Source organism: Pelobates fuscus, chromosome 6 (assembly GCF_036172605.1).
Source record: "Pelobates fuscus isolate aPelFus1 chromosome 6, aPelFus1.pri, whole genome shotgun sequence".
Lineage (NCBI taxonomy): Eukaryota > Metazoa > Chordata > Amphibia > Anura > Pelobatidae > Pelobates > Pelobates fuscus.
This window is the reverse complement of record NC_086322.1, coordinates 261,804,150-261,824,497: the sequence shown is the minus strand read 5'-3', so window position 1 is coordinate 261,824,497 and position 20,348 is coordinate 261,804,150.

Sequence of the window (20,348 nt, the reverse complement as noted above, 5' to 3'; positions counted from 1 at the left end):
TCTAGAGCCAAAGGGAATCACAGCACCACGACCACGACGGCCCCTGCGGGGTGGCCTGCCTCTGCCTGTCATTTTTTTTTTATTAGTGGTACTATGCGTGCAAGCTACTGTGACAACAGATATGAGTGGCACTGTGCACTGGCAGAAGTTGGCAGAGTAGATGCTGTAGGCCTGACACACACGCTTGCAGACAACTAACTGCTATTCAATCTATTACAGTCAAAATTGTATTTTTTTTTTTTTAAATGTACACTACTGTTACACCAGATATGAGTTGCACTGGTGTGACACTGTGCCCTGGCAGGCCCTGAAACGCACACGTCTGAAGGAAACTGACTGCTATTATTTCACAGTCAAATTTCTAGGTTTTTTTTAATGTACACTACTGTTACACCAGATATGTGTTGCACTGGTGTGACACTGTGCCCTGGCAGGCCCTGAAACGCACATGTGTGAGGGAAACTGACTGCTATTATATTACAGTCAAAAAAGTTTGTTTTTTTTTAAATGCAAGCTATTGTGACACCAGATATGAGTGGTGGCACTGGGCAAGTGGGCACAGTATACGCTGTGAGCCTGACACACACGCTGGCAGGCAGGCAACTGCAATTAGATTAAACAGAAAAGAAAAAAATAAAGCAGACTGATGTTCAAGCCCTAAAAAGAGCTTTTTGGGGTGTTGTCCTTACAGCAGAGATCAGATGAGTCCTTCAGGACTGTTGTGGACACTGAATACACTAGCCTAGCTATCGATTTCCCTATTAAATCAGCAGCAGCTACACTGTCCCTCCTCTCACTAAGAATGCAGCTTCCGGGGGGTGGGGCCTAGCTATCATGGAGGAAAGACGCACTTCGTGTGAGCTACCTCAATATGTCACTTTAAGCAGCTATCAACAAGCGAATTTCACCCCAGAAGGAGATGACCCAGCAATGTTGCTCCTACCCGACCGACCCGACATGCTTAATAGCGGTCAGCAACTCGACAGAGTCTTACTTACCTCCGCGTGGCAAGTGTGGCCTGGTGCTCACCGGGCGGGAGAGGCGGCCGATCTCCCGATCCTGGGATGCCCAGGAGCAGCTACTTCCCGGTAGGAGCTCCGTTACCCCCCCCTCTCGGACCGGTGGAGGTTATCCCGGTCCATCCCTGAGAGGCTGTCTGGAGCTAATGGACGCACAGAGCACAGCCACCCAGGCTGACATACTCATCTGCGACTCTCCCATTATGGCGGCAGCCGCGTGTCCTCCTGGTACCAGCAAAGCATGGCAGGATATTGAGTCTAAGCTGGACAAACTCTTTAATCAATTTTGGAAGCAAATAACAAGCAGGAAGTCCCAACAAGCTCCACCACAGCCCCAACAAGCTCCACCACAGCTAAGCGAAGCAGTCCCCATTAAAATCCACCACTGCAAAAGGCATCAAAGACGGCACCAGAGGCACAAACAGAAATGCAGAGCCTGCCCCACGTCAAGCACTCGCCTCCACCTTAAGCCACCACAATCCCGCACCGGACGTGAAGCACCACCGGGACAGATCCGACCACCCGACAAAACAAGCTTCCACCACCTCAAGCCGCGAACCCGGCACTCAGCCAGAGACTTGCCTTTGTTGTTCCAGGTATCAGGGACTCCCAGGGTCTGCACCTGGCGCCCAGAAGGGATCGGATGAGCACAAGCAGTAAACAGCAGCCTGCCAAGCATCTCCCACTATAGCCGATCCTCCACACCATGCCTTTGATCACATGAACTGCTCTCTGCACATTAACTAATCGTAAAGTAGCAAGCGTTTAAACATGTCATTATTTCACCTCCTAAAGAGTTTATTGTCGTAGTTCCTTACATGCCTTTACCTTAACCGTTCATGTATTATGTTATTCACTAGTCTCATCTCATGGGGCGACTCACACTTGATTTATAACTAGTGGTGGAGCTGCTGATATAAATACACAGTTGATAACGTGCAAGCTACACCCTAAACATGACAGCCATCTTTCACAACAATGTACTGCTATATACTCATACCCTCAGTGCAACTAGCCATGATATACGTTCAGCCTAGCATGCTCAAATATAACACACTTCTGTCTTAAAAAAAAAAAAAAGAATGCAGCTTCCGACTGAATCTAAAATAGATGCTGTCCAGGAGGTGGGAGGGTCTGGGAGGGAGGGTCTGCTGCTAATTTGCTGGAATGTGTCTGCTGACTGTGAGGTACAGGGTCAAAGTTTACTCAATGATGACGAATAGGGGGCAGACTGAACATCGCATATGTTCGCCGTCTGTGGCGAACGCGAACAAGCTATGTTCGCCAGGAACTATTCGCCAGCGAACTATTCGGGACATCTCTATTAGTAATATATATAATTATGCATATAATATTTCCACATATATTAATATACATTTAAATATGCATAATACACAAATAAATGTCATTAATATATAACACACTCCAGCACAATAATATATTCAAACAAAATAAAAAAAATTTACAGTTGTGCAACAGCATATATTTCTGTCACATTACCAAACTTTCCTTAATATGTCAACATCATAGGACTGAAACATTAATTATATGCAAATGCACGTTTGCCTAAAATAAATCTGCTCTTTTGTTTATTTTGAAGCCATATGAGTTATTCCTTTCACATTTTCAATTTTAACCCCTTAAATCCGGAGGAGGTACTATTACGCCCTGCAGGAGCCGGCTCTAAACGCCGGCGGGCGTAATTGTACGTCCTTGCTATAATGGCCGCCCACGTGGCTAATCGCTAATCGCCCGCTGCAGATCGCGGTCGGGGGGGATGCCTGGCCCCCCAGGCAACCCCCCCGTGGATGGTGGCCGCGGTCTGCAGTCTCTGATCGCAGTGACAGGCAGACTGCGATCAGTATTTACAGTGTTTCAGCCGATTTCAAATCGGCTGACACACGTGGCCGGCGGCTTTCCCCTTCTGCAGATCGCGGCAGTCCCCCTGGGGTTAGTGACCGCGATCTGCTAAGTCTGAGATCGCAGTGACAAGCTGTCACTGCGATCTCAGAGTGCTCTGATCGCAGTGACAGCCTATCACTGCGATCAGTGTTACATGTGTCAGCCCACAATGATCCCCCTGCAGATTGGAAGGGGGGAGTGCTTGTACCACCCAGGCACTCCCCCCTGTGGTCAATTACCCAATCTGCAGGAGGTGATCACAGTGACAGGCAGTCACTGTGATCACTGATCCTGTGTGTCAGCCAGTGATGTGAAATCACTGGCTGACATTGTCTCTACTAAAAAATATTATTTAAAAAATAAATAAAAAAATTACAGTTACAAATAAAATATACTTAGATCATATATATTATACACATATATATATGATCTAAGTGTATATATGTACACACACACACACACACACACAATATATATATTAATATCAAATTACACGTAGACTGATACTGATTAAATATATATATAATTATTGTTATATATATATTTATATATAATATAAAAAAAATGTAAATACGTAAAAAAATAAAATTAAAAAAATATTTAAAAATAAATAATTAAAAAATATATAGATGTGTGTTATTTTGTTCTAACTGTATTGTGATAATATATATTTATATCAAAATACACGTAGAACGAAATAATATATATATCTATATACATAAATATATACGTATATATCACTATATATATACCTATATATAAATAAAAATATTTAAAAAAATTATATATATATATATATACACATATATTAATTCTACACATATATTTATGTAATAATTTTACATAATTAGGTATCCTAATTAATTACAATTAGCGGGACCTGCCTGACAACCCATGCCGAAAGTATAGGGAATTTAATTTGCTAGCACTATATTTAACCCTATAACTTTCCAAGACACCATAAAACCTGTACATGGGGGTTACTGTTTTACTCGGGAGACTTCGCTGAACACAAATATTAGTGTTTCAAAACAGTAAAATGTATTACAACGATGATATCGCCAGTAAAAGTGAAGTTTTTTGCATTTTTCACGCACAAACAGCACTTACACGGACGATATTATTGCTGCAATACTTTTTACTGTTTTGAAACACAAATATTTGTGTTGAGCGAAGTCTCCTGAGTACAACAGTACCCCACATGTACAGGTTTTATGGTGTTTTCAAAAGTTACAGCGTCAAATATAAGGCTTGTGTTTCATTTTTTTCCCATTAAAATTCGCCAGATTGCTTACGTTGCCTTTGTGACCCTATGGTAGCCCAAGAATGAAAATTACCCGTGTGGCGGAACCCGCCTCGCCACTGGGTATTGGAGGGGCCTGGCTGCCTGCCTCTTACCTGCTGACTATGGCCCCTGGAATATTGGTACATTTAAAGCACTATATTTGGGCATGTTGTACTTTATATTGCTGCTGCTGGCCCTTTTAAAATCATCTGTGGACATATTGGGACTTTTGGGATACTGTACCTTTAAGACTGTGGAGCATATTACAGTAATACTGCCTTTAATATCATGTATGTATTTATGTGTTCAGTTAACCTGCGTTATATGTATGCAGCATTCATCTGATTGTTCGGTAGAATCACTCCATTCATTATACTGAGTGAAACTACCGAACAACCAGACCACCCAGGAATAAGTGTGCCTCCAATTACCGTTTGCAACAATGTTGCAAACGGGTAACTGGCAATCAGTGTAATGTATTCTTTGTCCTCTGGGTGGCCGCCATTCGGGAAACGAACACGTGGCGGCGGCCATCTTAAACTCCCGAACAGCGGTGTTTTGCCGTCGAGTGTCTGGAACTAAAATCCGACACTCGACTAGGCAAACACCGCTGAGACCTCCATACTTCCAGAAATTCGTATAGAAACTACCGAATGACCCGCCGTTCGGTAGAAAGAACCCCACAAACAAGGGAATTCATTCAAACCCTCTCCAGGCTCTATAACACAGGTAATTCGTCTGTTTTCATTCCCTTGTCTGTGACCGACCGCACGGCCAAAATGCATGGAACTGTTTTCGGATACTTTACCCATGCGGTCGGTCAAATCTTTGGAACCCTATATCTCCCGAACCGTTTATCCGAATGAACTGATTTTTGGATATGTTGTCCCCCTGAATAAGGGCTAAAAGGTGTAAAGGTGTACCCCCTGTTTTTGGGGTACATCCAGAACCTGGCTAAAAATGTGTACCGTATAATTGGGTTTACTGTTATCTGAGGGGAGGGGATGTGTGGGTGGAACCATGTATGTGATTGGTTATTTTATGCCTCCCCCCTGGGTGTGGCCTGTAAGTGTACAAGTGTAATAAAAGCCAGGCTGGATGAGCCAGTCCAGAGTTCCTGCTTAACCCTCAAAGTGAAGTGTCGTCTCATTATTGGGGGAGGATTTATTGTATGCTGTTCCAGTTTGACTGCTAGGATTGAAAACCTATTCGTATGGTTCCTATTCAACTGGAGTCCTCAGGAAGCGCTAGGAGCATCCATTAACGGAGGTACCCGGTCGGGGTGCCAGGCGATCCGTTACAACCCGTATGATGGCATACCATTTGCAATAGTAGACAACCCAAGGTATTGCAAATGGGGTATGTCCAGTCTTTTTAGTAGCCACTTAGTCACAAACACTGGCCAAAATTGGCGTTTTTTGCATTTTTCACACACAAACAAATACTAACGCTAACTTTGGCCAGTGTTTGTGACCAAATGGCTACTAAAAAAGACTGGATATACCCCATTTGCAATACCTTGGGTTGTCTACTATTGCAAATGGTATGCCATTATGGGTGTAAATTTAATTCCTGGGCTACTATACAGTCTCAAAGGCAATGTAACCAATCTGGCGAATTTCAATTTCAAACGTAACATGCTATATTTGACCCTGTAACTTCCCAAAACACCATAAAACCTGTACATAGGGGGTACTGTTTTACACGTGAGACATCGCTGAATACAAATATGTGTATTGTATTGCAGTAAAAGCAAACAGTATTATGACATCCACAGTTAAAATGTCACGTAGAACTAAAAAAAATTTAAAAATTCTTTTTTTCCTCCCATTTTTTTATATTAAATTATGTTCCATACCTAAATATTTGATGTTAAATGAAAGCCCTGTTTCCCCTGAATAAAATTATATATAATAAGGGGGGATGCATTTAATATGAAAGAGGTGAATTACGGTTGAACAGACATATAGCGCAAATGCCTATGCCCATGTTTTGTTTACGTTTTGTTCTGTTCACAACTTGTACATTTGGCTGCGGTCTTAAGTTATCTTTTCTACCTCTATATCTGCACACTATGCTGGTGCCGACACATTTTTAGGCTGGTATAGAATTTTTGTTCACAGCAGTTTTTCATTTCCAGTACAGCCATGCAGACCATTCCCTATTCTAGCATCTTGAATGATAGGAGAACATTATCACCAGTGGGTAAAGGTGTCAGGGTAAGTACTGCCAAAATATGCAAAACATGGGATGATCATGCTACACAAACAAAAAATAGATTTTTTGACAGTATACTACCATCATACCCTTTACTGTATATGATACTGATTGCGGTGTAGTATCAATAACAGTGTTCCAACTGAATCATATAATATTCACACTCTTCTTTCAGGCATTCATACAGGTGAAACTGCCGTGATTTACTTGATGTACCAGTATGGGCAGTCAATATGAGAAATCCAGAGCCACCAGCATGTTTAAAAGGCATTAAAAAAGCAGCTGTTACTTTGCTAGCCTGTACCACAATGTCATGTGACTTATTTTTGGTCATGCTTTGTTCTTGTTTTGTTTTTTTCTTTTCTTTTCATAATTATTATTTTTATGTTCACTTTGTAAAAATGTCAATAAATATTTAGATTTAGGGGCCCCTGCTGCCCTCCACTTTTAATTTATCCTCACCATGGCCCGCAGCTGCTACCGCACATTAAGGAGGCCCATCAGGTGGCCCATGCACTGAGGGCCACCCGGTGGGCATTTGTAAGCAGGAGCCCGGTTGCGCGCAGGGGCCCCTTGCTTTTCGACATCCTAGGAGGGAGTGACGGCCGGGAGTCCCTTCCTCCCAAAAAGGAGAAGAGGAGCCGCGCAAGTGAAATGGAGGAGGCAGGAAAAAGGAGGGCTAGGCTGAGAGAGCCAGACCCCAACTCCCAACAGCCTCAGCAACCAGTGTGGACACTGGGTATTGACCCTCCAAGGTAGGAAACTGGAGGGTGAGTTTAAAAGTGTACGTTTGTGTCAGTATGTCTAGGTAAGTGTCTGTCTGTGTTAGTATGTCTGTCTGTGTATGTGACTGTGTGTGTGTGTATGTCACTATGTCTGCCAGTGTATGTGTATGTCTGTCAGTGTATGTGCTGTGCCTGTCTGTGTCACTTTGTCCTCGAGTGTGTCTGTCTGTGTTAGTATGTTTGTCACTGTATGTGTATGCCAGCATGCCCGTCAGTGTATGTCTGTATGTGTCAGGATGTCTGTCAGTGTGTTTTTAGTATGTCTGTCAGTGTATGTGTCTGTGTCACTATGTCTGCCAGTGTATGTGTCTCTCTGTATCAGTATGTCTGTCAGTGTAAGTGTCTGTGTGTGTAACTATGTCTGCCAGTGTATGTGTCTGTCTGTGTTAGTATGTCTGTCTGTGTATGCCAGTATGTCTGTCAGTGTATGTCTGTGTGTGTCAGTATGTCTGTCAGTGTGTGTGTCAGTTTGTCTGTCAGTGCATGTGTCTTTCTGTGTTAGTATCTATTCTGAATTGAAAAGTCAACACTACATACAAACACACTGTATTTTGCACCAAAATTAAACATCAAGACACATATATTAAACCAGTACGCCATCACTCACCTAAACTGTCAGTGTATGTGCTGTGTCTGTGTGTGTCACTTTGTCCTCCAGTGTGTCTGTCTGTGTTAGTATGTTTGTCACTGTATGTGTATGCCAGTATGCCCGTCAGTGTATGTCTGTATGTGTCAGGATGTCTGTCAATGTGTTTTTTAGTATGTCTGTCAGTGTATGTGTCTGTGTCACTATGTCTGCCAGTGTATGTGTCTCTCTGTATCAGTATGTCTGTCAGTGTAAGTGTCTGTGTGTGCTACTATGTCTGCCAGTGTATGTGTCTGTCTGTGTTAGTATGTCTGTCTGTGTATGCCAGTATGTCTGTCAGTGTATGTCTGTGTGTGTCAGTATGTCTGTCAGTGTGTGTGTCAGTTTGTCTGTCAGTGTATGTGTCTTTCTGTGTTAGTATCTATTCTGCATTGAAAAGTCAACACTACATACAAACACACTGTATTTTACAACAAAATTAAATATCAAGACACATATATGAAACCAGGACGCCATCACTCACCTGAACATGCATAAATGGGGTGCTGCTGGGGGCCAATTTATACAATACACAAGATCCAGCGCAATCACGTATCCACTAAACAGCAACTTCAATGTTGACAGATTGTATGAGTTTTTTTTTTTAAAAGACCTAATCTACGCAAAAATAATGGGGGTTTAGTTACATTATATGATCATACATTGCATAAGCCTGCCAAGTTGCTGTTTAGTGGATAAGTGAGTGCACTGGATCCTGTGTATTAAATATCAATACACACCTGCATTCGAAAACCAACACTTCACATAAATGCATACTTACATTCAAAACGCCAGCAACACATACAAACACACCCCTACATTCACACAAACATACTCCATACAAAAACATGCTAACATTTAAACACACAAACACTTCTTAGTGCTAAACACAACCCTGCAAGCATGGGGAAATTGTAGACTCCAGCTGTCAAAGCATTGACAGATAGGCATCTACCTTTTGCCCACTTTTGCGGCAGGGGGACCCAAAACAATTCTCGCATTAGGGCCCTTCCTACTTTAGTTCTTCAACTGCATTGGGGTGAATGGTGTGATTGCATGCCTGGAAGTGGGAGGGGGTGGAGTCCAAGGGGCCCAAGAAAATGGTTGTCTAGGGTCTAGTCAATATTAAAGACGGCCCTGGCTGCACTCGCTGGGGCAGTTCCCTGGCATTCCCAGATATAGGATACCAAGGAAGCAACCCAAGATGGCGGGACGTGACCCTGAAATAAGGACGATCCCACCAGATATGAGACTGTTGCAAGATAAGCATTACTTTTTTTCTAGCCTACTTAAATATTCTTAAAAATTATTCCACTAACTCAAGCTCTTCATAATTAAATAACCTAACCAAAGCTTTGCTCCTGGCTTAACCTATGATGTTTACCTTTTATACAATCTTATCTGAACCTTGTATTTCCCATCCCACTTTACCTTTTACATTGTCAGGCTGAAAACCCTACTGATTTGGTTTGTTACTCTCTTCTAAAATTCTATGGTATAATCCCACTGGAAAATCCTTCATTTCTTGTATCGTACTGGACAAATTTGATGGCACGTAAATAATATATTATTCTAATTATTATTATTCTTTGCAATAAAGGTAGGTCATAACTTTCTTTCCTCTTTTTTTTTTATTACACTTTATATAACTTCAAGAATCATCTTTAAATTCATTATTTAAAAAAAATAATAGAAATTAAAGAAATAAAGAATTGGGCCAAGGACAGATCGGCAACTTCGAAGCAAGTGGAAAATACGTTTTTTTTCTCCTTGGCATTCTGCTATTTAACCCTGAAATAAATAAATAATAGTTTCAGATCTAATATTGTTTAATTTATATCATTTCCTTGTGCATGGCATATTATCAAACACTTTAAAAATTTTCATAGAAAACAAGTAAATTAGCGTGACAGGATCTATTAATCATAAAACTACACTGGCTTCCACGTAACATTGAATTTAAAATAGACGAAGATCTTAAATGTCAAACCTTATCCATTTCAGTTCCTTTTCATCTATAGCAGCGATAACTATAACACAGTGTTATATTATATACGGTATGTGATTGCAGCCTGTGTAGATAATACAATTGTATAGGTGTTTCTTAAAAATCACATTAGGATTGCACTCAACGTTTTAATAAATAATAAGGTGGAGAATAACACAATTTAGTGTGAGTCGAATTAATGTGTTATGCGCATAAGATATTTTCCCTTTTATTGGAGTAGTGGTGTGGTGTCATAAATTCCTCTCACCCCCACCCTCGAGTCTAGAATCGTTCGGTTATTACTCTAAATTATATATTTGTAAAAAAAGCATGTGTTAAAAACCCCTGAGGATTTATTTACAGTATATGATCATACATTGCAAAATTCTGCCACAATGCCAATGCCTATTCTAGCAACCTACCGCCTGCCGTCATGAGATTAATCCACTTACTTGTGAAATCTTTTCTCCTGGGACTCTTAGGCCCTGGGATGAGGCAATTGTGACTGGTGCAAAACAGTGGCGTCCCCAGGATTCATATTTAGGGGAGGCTCATGAGGGGCCAGGGACAAAAGTAGGAGGGCAGTTATAAAATGTGTAAATATGTGTGCGAACCGGGGGAAGATGCTTCTAAATAAAGAAGCATTTTGGATATACGAATTAGACACTGTCTCCCCAAGAGGTCTCAATGAATCACTATCCCTGCATTCTTTTCTGTGAACCTTTAAAGCCCTGCTTGCATTATACTTTATTGGTATTTGTTTTAGTGTACATAGTGTAAGAGTTATTTATGTATATAGAATATTTTATCAGTATACAGTTGCAAGCTAGTATAGAGTATGAATCACAATGAAATGGAATAAGATATATAGGGGTATGACATACCCATCAACAGTATCCACCATTATGGACATTGAATTGGACTTTACAGTTGGATTACGTAAGTAAAAAATATATAGAACATTTCAGATTCTCTACAGCTCGCAATATGTTTATTATTTTTAATGTGTAGTAACTAATATGCATATATAGAATGTTGAGTAGTTTGCACTTTTGGCACTTTTGCACTTTAATCTTATTTCATCACTTTGGCACTTTAAGACACAGTGATTTGTAGTGGACACTCTATGAAATATGCACTTGTCCCTTTAATAGCAACTATAATGTGTTGCCTTACCATATTCACTATATTACTATGTGACACTTATGGCACTAGTCACTTTAATGATAACATATATCATTGACACTTACACTATATTAATTTTTCCACTTTCGATCTAGTCTAGATGATAATCACAGCTACTGAATCAGCAGCAGCTAGTTCAGTAATTTCTATTCACACGGGTGGTTGCTGTGCGTTCAGTAGTGCCATGGTTACGCTTTAGTGTAACCGCGTTCCCATGGCAACGACGGCAAAAGTGCACTACTACGTCACACCAAGGGGCGGGGAGACCGCGGCACATGCGCACACCGCCGGGAAGGACGCCGGTTGTTCACATCCACAGCACCTGGGGTGAGTTAATCACTTCTTATTATAATTATTGCATTCATATATATGTGATATCTGTCATAATGTTCATATGATCCTGATGAAAGTCCACATGTTGGACTGAAATGTCGATCTGTTTTATGGAACCAAATAAAAGTTACGTTTTAAAGAAACATCCGTGAGTGCAGCCATATCTCTTTGCATATATGGATCAATAGCCCTGGCATTGCACCCGTTTTTTTGGATATTTTGGATATTACTGGCAGCCTGAGTGCAAGGTACTGTACACATTTTTTCTATATATATATATATATATATATATATATATATATTTGTGTTAAGGGCTCATGATAGTACAGAAGATACAAACACTGATAAGTGTGGGATGGTATTAAAAGAGCAAGTCGGTTGTGGTGTGCCGGAACCGACGATGAGGTAGGCCTGTAAATAAAGAGGGCAAAAGTAGAAAATCTAATTTATTACGAAACCAGCAATATACATACTTTAACCAGACATGTCTTGAAAGGCATTTCTTACTTCTTGTACCGGGTTAGGTATGTATCTAGAGTACGCAGATGATTTCCAGCGCCCTAGTGACTTAATAACATGTACTGGAATGTTTGCACTGGATGCTGTGGAGGCCGCTCCTATGCGGAAGGAGTGGCCCGAATAGTTAGCTGATTTTAGGCCCATTTGTGTAAGTAAAGACCTGACGTGGGTCATAAAGGTGGTGGTAGTGAGTACCGAACCTTGTAGACGGAAAAGTGGTTGAGATGGTGATGTGTTAATACGCTGGGTATATGAGTCCAGTAGTGTGACGGGGCACCACCTGTTATGGGTAGGATAGTATCTAACCTATACTGGAGGTGCGTGTTGATTGGTTTTGGAGTGATGCAGAGTCAAGATATAATAACCCATGTGTTTTGTTAAGTGTGAATGAGGCAGGATGTGAGTGGACTGTGTTGTGTTGATGGCGGTAAATTCTCTTGGTCTTAAAAACCCATAAAGAGCTACGTATATAGCGGTTTTTATGATGAGATTTGTGTTGTTGGCAAAGGGTTTTAAATCTAGTAGCCTGGATAAATCTTTAAAAATGTGGAAGTCTATAGGTAGCCTTTGGGCCGTACGTGGGGGTTCGTTCTCTGAATACCCCCTCCCTTAAAGAAACCATCAGCCTTTTTAAACAGGTGGGCGTTCCAGTCTCCCCCACCAAGACTGAAGGATCAGATACAGTCATCACCTTTCTGGGGGTCATACTAGACTCAGCCACCATGCAAGCCAGCCTGCCACGCACCAAGATAGAGAACATTCTTACCAACATTAACCTCTACATACACCTCGGTACTTGCAACCGCAAAGAATTACAGTCTCTATTTGGGTCACTGAATTTTGCCATGCGCATCATACCTCAAGGCCGGGCTTTCATCTCACGGCTCCTGTACATGTTCCCACTTTTTAGACATGATGCACACAGGTTACCCCTGGATACCCAAGCCACGGCAGACCTACTTATGTGGAGAAACTTTTTAACCACCTGGAATGGGAAAAGCATGTTCCTCCCTAAATTGTCTGACTCCTCGCCTACCATTTGGTCAGACGCGGCGTCTACCACAGGTTTTGCCACAAATGACCGTATCGATCTTGCTCCAGTTGGACCTTGTCCCGTACTGTGAGAAGGCACCAGACACTTTGGCAGAAAAGGATCTATGGTAGTCATAGAAAGCTGACCTACCATATTTGTTGCCCAGGTCCACCAGCCTGTGCATATATAAGTCAAACTCCTCACGTCTGTGGGGATATACAGTACAGATAACATCACGATAAATGCCAAACGCTAATACAAATTCTGGAATAGTTAGTTTCCTATTTAATCGTGCATCCCTAGATTTGACCACCACAGAAATATCGTCATAAGCGTATGTCTTATGTTCCACGATGTCCTGGGAGGCAATTGGCAGTGAAGCCAAGTTTACATCGCTACCTTCCAGGATATCTTTTTTGAGGTGCTCAGGTATCATATGGGCAGGGTAAACCTCTTGGTCATCCGAGGTGATGGCTGGAGAAACTGATTGCAACTCAACCAGTGCTGGAGGGATTGCCGTGGCCGGTCCAGCCATAGTAAGGGCTGTAGTGACCGATTCAAGTTTCTCCAGCCTAGAATTGACCTTGCTCATGGATGCCATGAGGGATGAGAGCATGCCATGTATGTCTCCTGGGTTAGACTGGCTAGTCCCTTCCCCAGCGGCCATGTTATCGGTTGAGGTGTGCAGTAACTTGTAAAGTTCCGCTTTCCTTGCTGTTGCAGGAAATGGGATTTGCCGTCTCCTGAGTTCGTTAGTTATGCGAGGGATTGTCCATGACCTGAAAGATGCCGGAATAGCCATATCTTCTTCCTGTGATGGGGTGTTTGTTCTAGCTGGAGTGCTCAGGATGGTGAAATCCTCTACCCCTTCTTGAGACATACTAGATGACAAAATATATGGTTAGCGTGGACACCCCAGGGAATGTACTGGCAGGCTAATTATGCCGGAAAAGGCGAAAAATTAATCTTGTTCTTTGGTGACAGGTGAGGCCCTGCTAGTTGCCAAGTGGCTATGAGAGGCTCTATCTATGCGTTGGCGCGAGGGGATATAGAGGCCACCCGACGTAGTGGCATGAATTCGTAGGCCTCTCGGTGACAATAAAAGAAAAACAGGGGAAGGGAGTGACAGGTGGCGCCCTCTCTATAAATTGCGAGGCGGCTAACTCACGTGTGACCCGGGGGGCATTTGCCTCCGAAACGTTGAGGCGGGTGTTGGCCTCGCGGACCACTAAACGATAGGCAGAATGCCAAGAGGGGAGATACCTATTTGGGCCTGTAACCCCTAAAATTGCCAGTACTCTATGTCCTAGGTAGAGATGGAACCGTATGTGATATATGGCGTGAGCAGGCTTAACGTACCTGGTAGTATGTATGAGTTTTGAGATGCGACAGGTGTAGAAAAACCTGGGTAAACCTAAAGGGGTAAAAACAAGATATGATAGTGTGAGAATGGGATCCTATGATACCAATGTAGACTAGATCTGCTGTGGTGAGTTTCTACCAGCATATGTTGGCGGGGGGAAATTTATGCGCCCGGTAGTGACCTGACTGGTCTTGTTATGCGGTATAGCCGCAAGGCTGAGAATTTCCTGGTAGCAGGGTTTTTGGGTGTGTATAATTTGTCTATATGGTGACAAGATTTATGTGTATATGATCTGGTAATGCTAGTGTTTGTAGTATTGTATGGTGCAGGTAGTTTGAATGAATTATACAGTATAGGCTATCTAAGCCGTGATGTAAGCTACAAGAAAATGTGGATGAGGTAGAAAAACTTGAAAATTACCCAAAAGCCGAAAAAACGTGACGTATGAGTGGTTGAATCAAAACGTGTGATTCAACCCGAAAGTTTGTGAGATTGAGACCGTGTTCTTGTGTACTTGGTATGTCGTTTGAGTACACAAAGAAAGGTCAGAAATTGTTCGTGCCATGTAAAAAGTGTGTACATGGTTGTGATAGATCGTAATCTTCAAAAAGCTTTAAAGATAAATTTTAACATATAAGTAGTATATGAGATATCTATAAATAATGTAATTTAGCCTATTATCTAAGCCAAATAAACATAGGAAAATCACGAGCTAGAATCCAATATAGCTAATTTATTATCTCTATAGACTGAACATGAAAAATAAATGTACCAAATTTATTTTAAATATTTAACAGAATGGAGTTTGCTGCATGACAAATATATATGAAAGAAATTCCGTGATTGAATGAGCAAAAACTACCAACAGCATATTTTAGCATGAATAAACAGATACTGACAAATATGAAAGATACGTGTAGCTGAATGTAAGAACCGAACGCCAGTCAGCATAATGAGTATACCGCGACCAGATGCCGGAAACAAAGGGGTTAATATGCCTGTGAGCTGGCCGTAAAGTGTGGGGCCGTAAAGTAAGGCCGGTTAAAAGCGCGACGCCGTGGGAATGATCCAGGCATCGGACTTACAATTTTGAAGTCCTGTGGACTTAGTCTGCGACAAAGACCGGGTTAGTGAGTAGCTGGACGGGCGGAAAAACCTGTAAGGAATCCTGGACACAGCTACACCAGACGAAAACCGCGGGTTTGTGAAAATCAAGATGGCGTCGTACGTGAACCGGAAGTTGATTCTCGTGCAGCGCAGACCTCGAACGGTATGGAGCCAGTAGGGAAAAGGTGAGTCATACGCTCCTCCCACAATTACAGGCCAAAAGGCCTTAATACATATGTATGTATGTAAAAAACAGATAGAATTTGTATCTTGTAATACCTTTTTTTTTTTATTGACTAATACAGCTACAACCTCTACTTCAACACTATATATATGGCGACTAAATATTTTGCCCTGGTACCTGGGATTTGTCAGCCCTTTGCTACCCTGCACAGGAAACATTAAGGCCAGCCTCCGCAGGGAGTGAACAAGTTCACTGAGACACACACGCTTACTACAGACAAGCTCATTGATACACACACAAGCTCACTACAGACAAGCTCACTGATAAACACACAAGCTCACTACAGACAAGCTCACTAACACACATGCTCACTACAGACAAGCTCACTGACACAAGCTCACTACAGATAAGCTCACTGACACACACATACTTACTACAGACAAGCTCACTAGAGACAAGCTTGCTAACACACATGCTCACGACAGACAAGCTCACTGACACACAAGCTCACTACAGACAAGATCTCTGAAACACACACAAGCTCACTACAGACAAGCTTACTGACACACACAGAAGCTCACTCAGTAGCAGGCACATACACATACAAGATCACTCTGTCATGCAAAGTATTATATTTCTATCTGGTACTGGAGGCTGTGGCTGTGGGAGAACTGGGATGCCATTTCAGGCCTCTTTCTGCAGCAAGGTCCACTTCTAGAGAGTGCGGGCGGAGATTGATGTGGGGGCAGAGCTTGCATACGGGGAGGCGATCTTCCATGCAGGGGCAGAGCTTGTGTGCCAGGAAAGCTGCTGCACAGTGGCGGAACTAACGCAGAGAGGTGTAAAAATAGTTTTGGGCCCCTGAAGACACCCGTGAGGTGGCCCTAATTGCGTGGGCCACTTGATGGGCCCCCGTGTAACCGAAACATTAGCACTGCCTGTAGTTCCACCACTGCAACTTCCTTATTACAGGCAAGACACCTTTTCACAGAAACTTGAAAACCTTTTCAGGAGATGCAGATAGATTTCCATAGTGTTTAGAAGGGGCTGCGGTGAAGTGTGTGTGTGTATAGGGGTCTGTTTAACTAGAGGCTGTAGTGCAAGCACATGCTCACGTATAGGGGCTTTTGAGATTGTGTGTGTGTGCTGAGAGGGCCTGTAAAGCGTGTGTGTTTGCATCTAGGGGATGCAGTGTGAGTGTATGTGTATTGGGGTTGCATTGTGTGCTTATCAAGGAGCTGTAGTTTGTATGTGTGTATGTAAAGGTGTGTAATGGGGTGAAGTATTTATGTATGTGTGTGTGTGGTGGTAAATGTACATGGGGATGAAGTGTGTATGTGGGTGAAGAGATGATGTGTGGGATGAAGTGTGTGAGAGGTGCACTGTGTGTGTATGCAAAGGTGTACTCTGTGTGGGTGGGAGTGTACTGTATGTGGGGGGTTTGCTGTCTGTGAGGGTGTACTGTGTACTTTAAAAAGAGTTAAAAAAAGAATATACCCCTTTCCCTGATCTTACCTTGCAGTGAGGTGGTGGCACAATCAGCTCAGTGGTGGTTGAGAAACTTGAGAAACCTGCCTATCCATCAGGTACAGGGGAGGTCAAGGGATGAGAGGTATCTCTCTTGGAGCTCAGTCATTTACACAGACTGACCCATACACACACTGACCCTTCACACAGACTGATCCATACACAGACTGTTCCCCCACACACAGACTGCCCTTCCACACAGACTGACAAATATAAACACAGATGTCCTCCCCCCCCCCTCCCCCACAAGATTGTTGCAGACCATGTACACCCATTAAGGGCAATGGTGTTCCCACCACATTTTTTTAAATGAACAAAGAGGGACACTAAGTTTAAGGGTGTGGGTGGGAGTCTGTCCATTGGCAGTGCTGTTCTGCGAAATTGAATTGTGCTTACTAATAACTTATGCAACTAAAGTGTACACAAACAATCTATCTTACTTACACAGACTGATTTCTCAACACATTTATTGTAGTTTAAATACACATTACTGTATTATTGCTGTGGAGTTCTGTTATATAGACACATCAACATTACGAAGCTGCTAGAAAAAGAGTCACATTAGGATAGAAAGGAGGGACAGAGGAAAATTAGGCCCAAACATTAACTGCCCTGCCAAATAGGGACCCTTGGGAGGTATGCCTGATCATACACTGAATAAGCCTGCCATAATGCCAATGTATACCATTGTTACAAGCCTTACTTTAACAACCGAATGCCTAAACTCTATGAGTGAGCATCCAGCCTCCACAACAGTCCCGATTTTGTTCCCTAGAGTTTTGTATCTGAAACACCAGGGAACTGTTCTAGGGAAGCACATTGTGTGTGAATCATTAGACGCATCCTGTAGATGGTGACCAAGGACCCAGCAAAACGTTCTTCAGCAGCGCTCTCTGCAAAGTGCTGTAAACTAGGGACCAGCCAGACAAACACCTTCACTCACCTCTTTGGATCTGGCCACCCGTTTCAATCTCATACTTCCCAATGTTGGGAGATATGGAGCATCTCATCAGTGGAATTGAAATGTGGAAATGAGATCCTGCATGAACCATTTAAAGACAAGCTGAACCTTCAGTTTTCTATGTAAGCTAATAAATATAATTTTTTTGCAATTTGACAATTTTTATTAAGTTTTGCTTGGTGATACATTAAACATCTGGTTGTCTTTTCTATATGATAGCACAGTTACAACAATCACATTGAGTACATTGAGAACTACAACGGAGGTAGTATAGACCAAATAACAAACAATGTATTAAGTTATCGGGTCTCCATTAAACCAAGTGGTTACATTGTGTCTCAATAAATTGGGTGGAGGGATTCTCCTCGAGTTCTCTATCACATCTATCCCAATCCGTAAAAGTGGCAGTAGAGCAGTCGGTGCCGAGTACTAATTCATGAACAGTACAGAAAATAAAGACAATAAAATAAGGATGTAGACAAAATAAAGTAATATTGTATATAGTAAGAACTTGTATACAAGTGCCTCCTTTCCCCCCTAGTAGACTGTTGACTACAACCATTGGGGTATGTATGGAGTAAATTAGAGAATAAATGGCAATTGCTAGAGTGGTTGGTCCGGAGACCGGTTTCTGCTAGCAATGTCTCCCCTGCCAGCAGAATGTAGATATTTTATGAATAGGCAAATAGTTAAGTACATCCCACTCTCTACTAAGCCTTAGAGTAGATTAGCTCAATGCAGTTGGCTTGATATGATATTCATGCTCTCAAGGTCTTGAGAAAGGCTGGCTAATCATATGGGATTGATAGTTTTCAGATTGCACACGTGGGGGTCATGAATGTGTCTTTATTGAGTTCCAATAATTTCTCCAAATATGACCTACTTCTTCAGTGTATTTCCCAGGTTTAATTTGTTTGTGTGCCATGAGCTTGTAGTCCCAGTTAGTGTTAATCTGGTTAATTAGTGCTTCCCGTAAGGGTGCTGTCAAGGATATGAATGCCCTAGCAATTGGTGTATTGGCGGCTATAAGAATGTGGAAGTGCAGTTTTTATTCCACTTTAGGCAAAGTCTCTTGCCACATAAACAGGAGGCATCTTTTAGAGGTCAGAGTGTGTCGTATGTGTAGGACGTGAGCTACTATAACCCAATAGTCTCGTATAAGTGGACACTTCCACCAAATGTGGTACATTGTCCCAACCTTATTATTGCATCTCCAACATTTGTTGGATGAATTGAGGTATACGTGAGCTACATTGTGTGGCAATGGTATTGCAGATTCCTTGAAAGTTCAAGATGGGACGCACAGCACCTATTGCCTGTGTGTGCTTGAAAGGGTTTCTCCCACATATCAGAAAATGACTTTATTTATTTATTGCCATTTATATAGCGCCAACAGATTCCATAGCGCTTTACAATATTATGAGAGGGGATTTAACTATAAATAGGACAATTACAAATAAACTTACAGGAACAATAGGTTGAAGAGGACCCTGCTCAGTCGAGCTTACATTCTATAGGACTTGCCCATCTCCCCTTGCCAGGAGGTCATAGAATGTTCTGTAGTGCACGGACAGTCGACTAAACTAAGCAGATTTATAGTAGACAACATTTTTCTAAGTTGTCATTTGGATATAATCCTAACCAAGAACATTTTAGAGACTATTTATTTTAATTAGTCTTTAGTTCCTGAATTATAAACCAGTTGTTTCTGGTATATATTTATATATTTGCTTTTACTTTTATTACAATAAATTTACTTTTAAAGCACCATCTGGATCTCCCACACGCCTTATTTTGGAATACCAAATAGGAGAATAAAAAGGAGAACACCAGGATCCTGACTTCAAAAGGGTCTGGACAACCCCTGAATGGTCCAAAGAAGCATACTAAGAGTCATATGATGGTATGACGCCAAGATGCCTAATACACTGGTTTCTTAGACCTGGAAGCGTATCTAAAACTCTCATGTGATACATTTTTATTAATTAAAGGAAACTAATTAAAGGACCACTATAGTCACCCAGACCACTTCAGCTCAATGAAGTGGTCTGGGTGCCAGGTGCCCCAGGTTTTAACCCTTCAGATGTAAACATAGCAGTTTTAGAGAAACTGCTATGTTTACATTGCTGGGTTAATCCAACCTCTAGTGGATGTCTTCCTGACAGCTGCTAGAGGCGCTTCTGCGACACTGCATGCGAATATCGCATTCAGCGTGCAGAAAGTCCATAGGAAAGCATTGAGAAATGCTTTCCTATGGGCGTTTTTAATGCGCGCGCGGCTCTGGACGCTAATGCGCATTCCACTTCACTCGGGAGC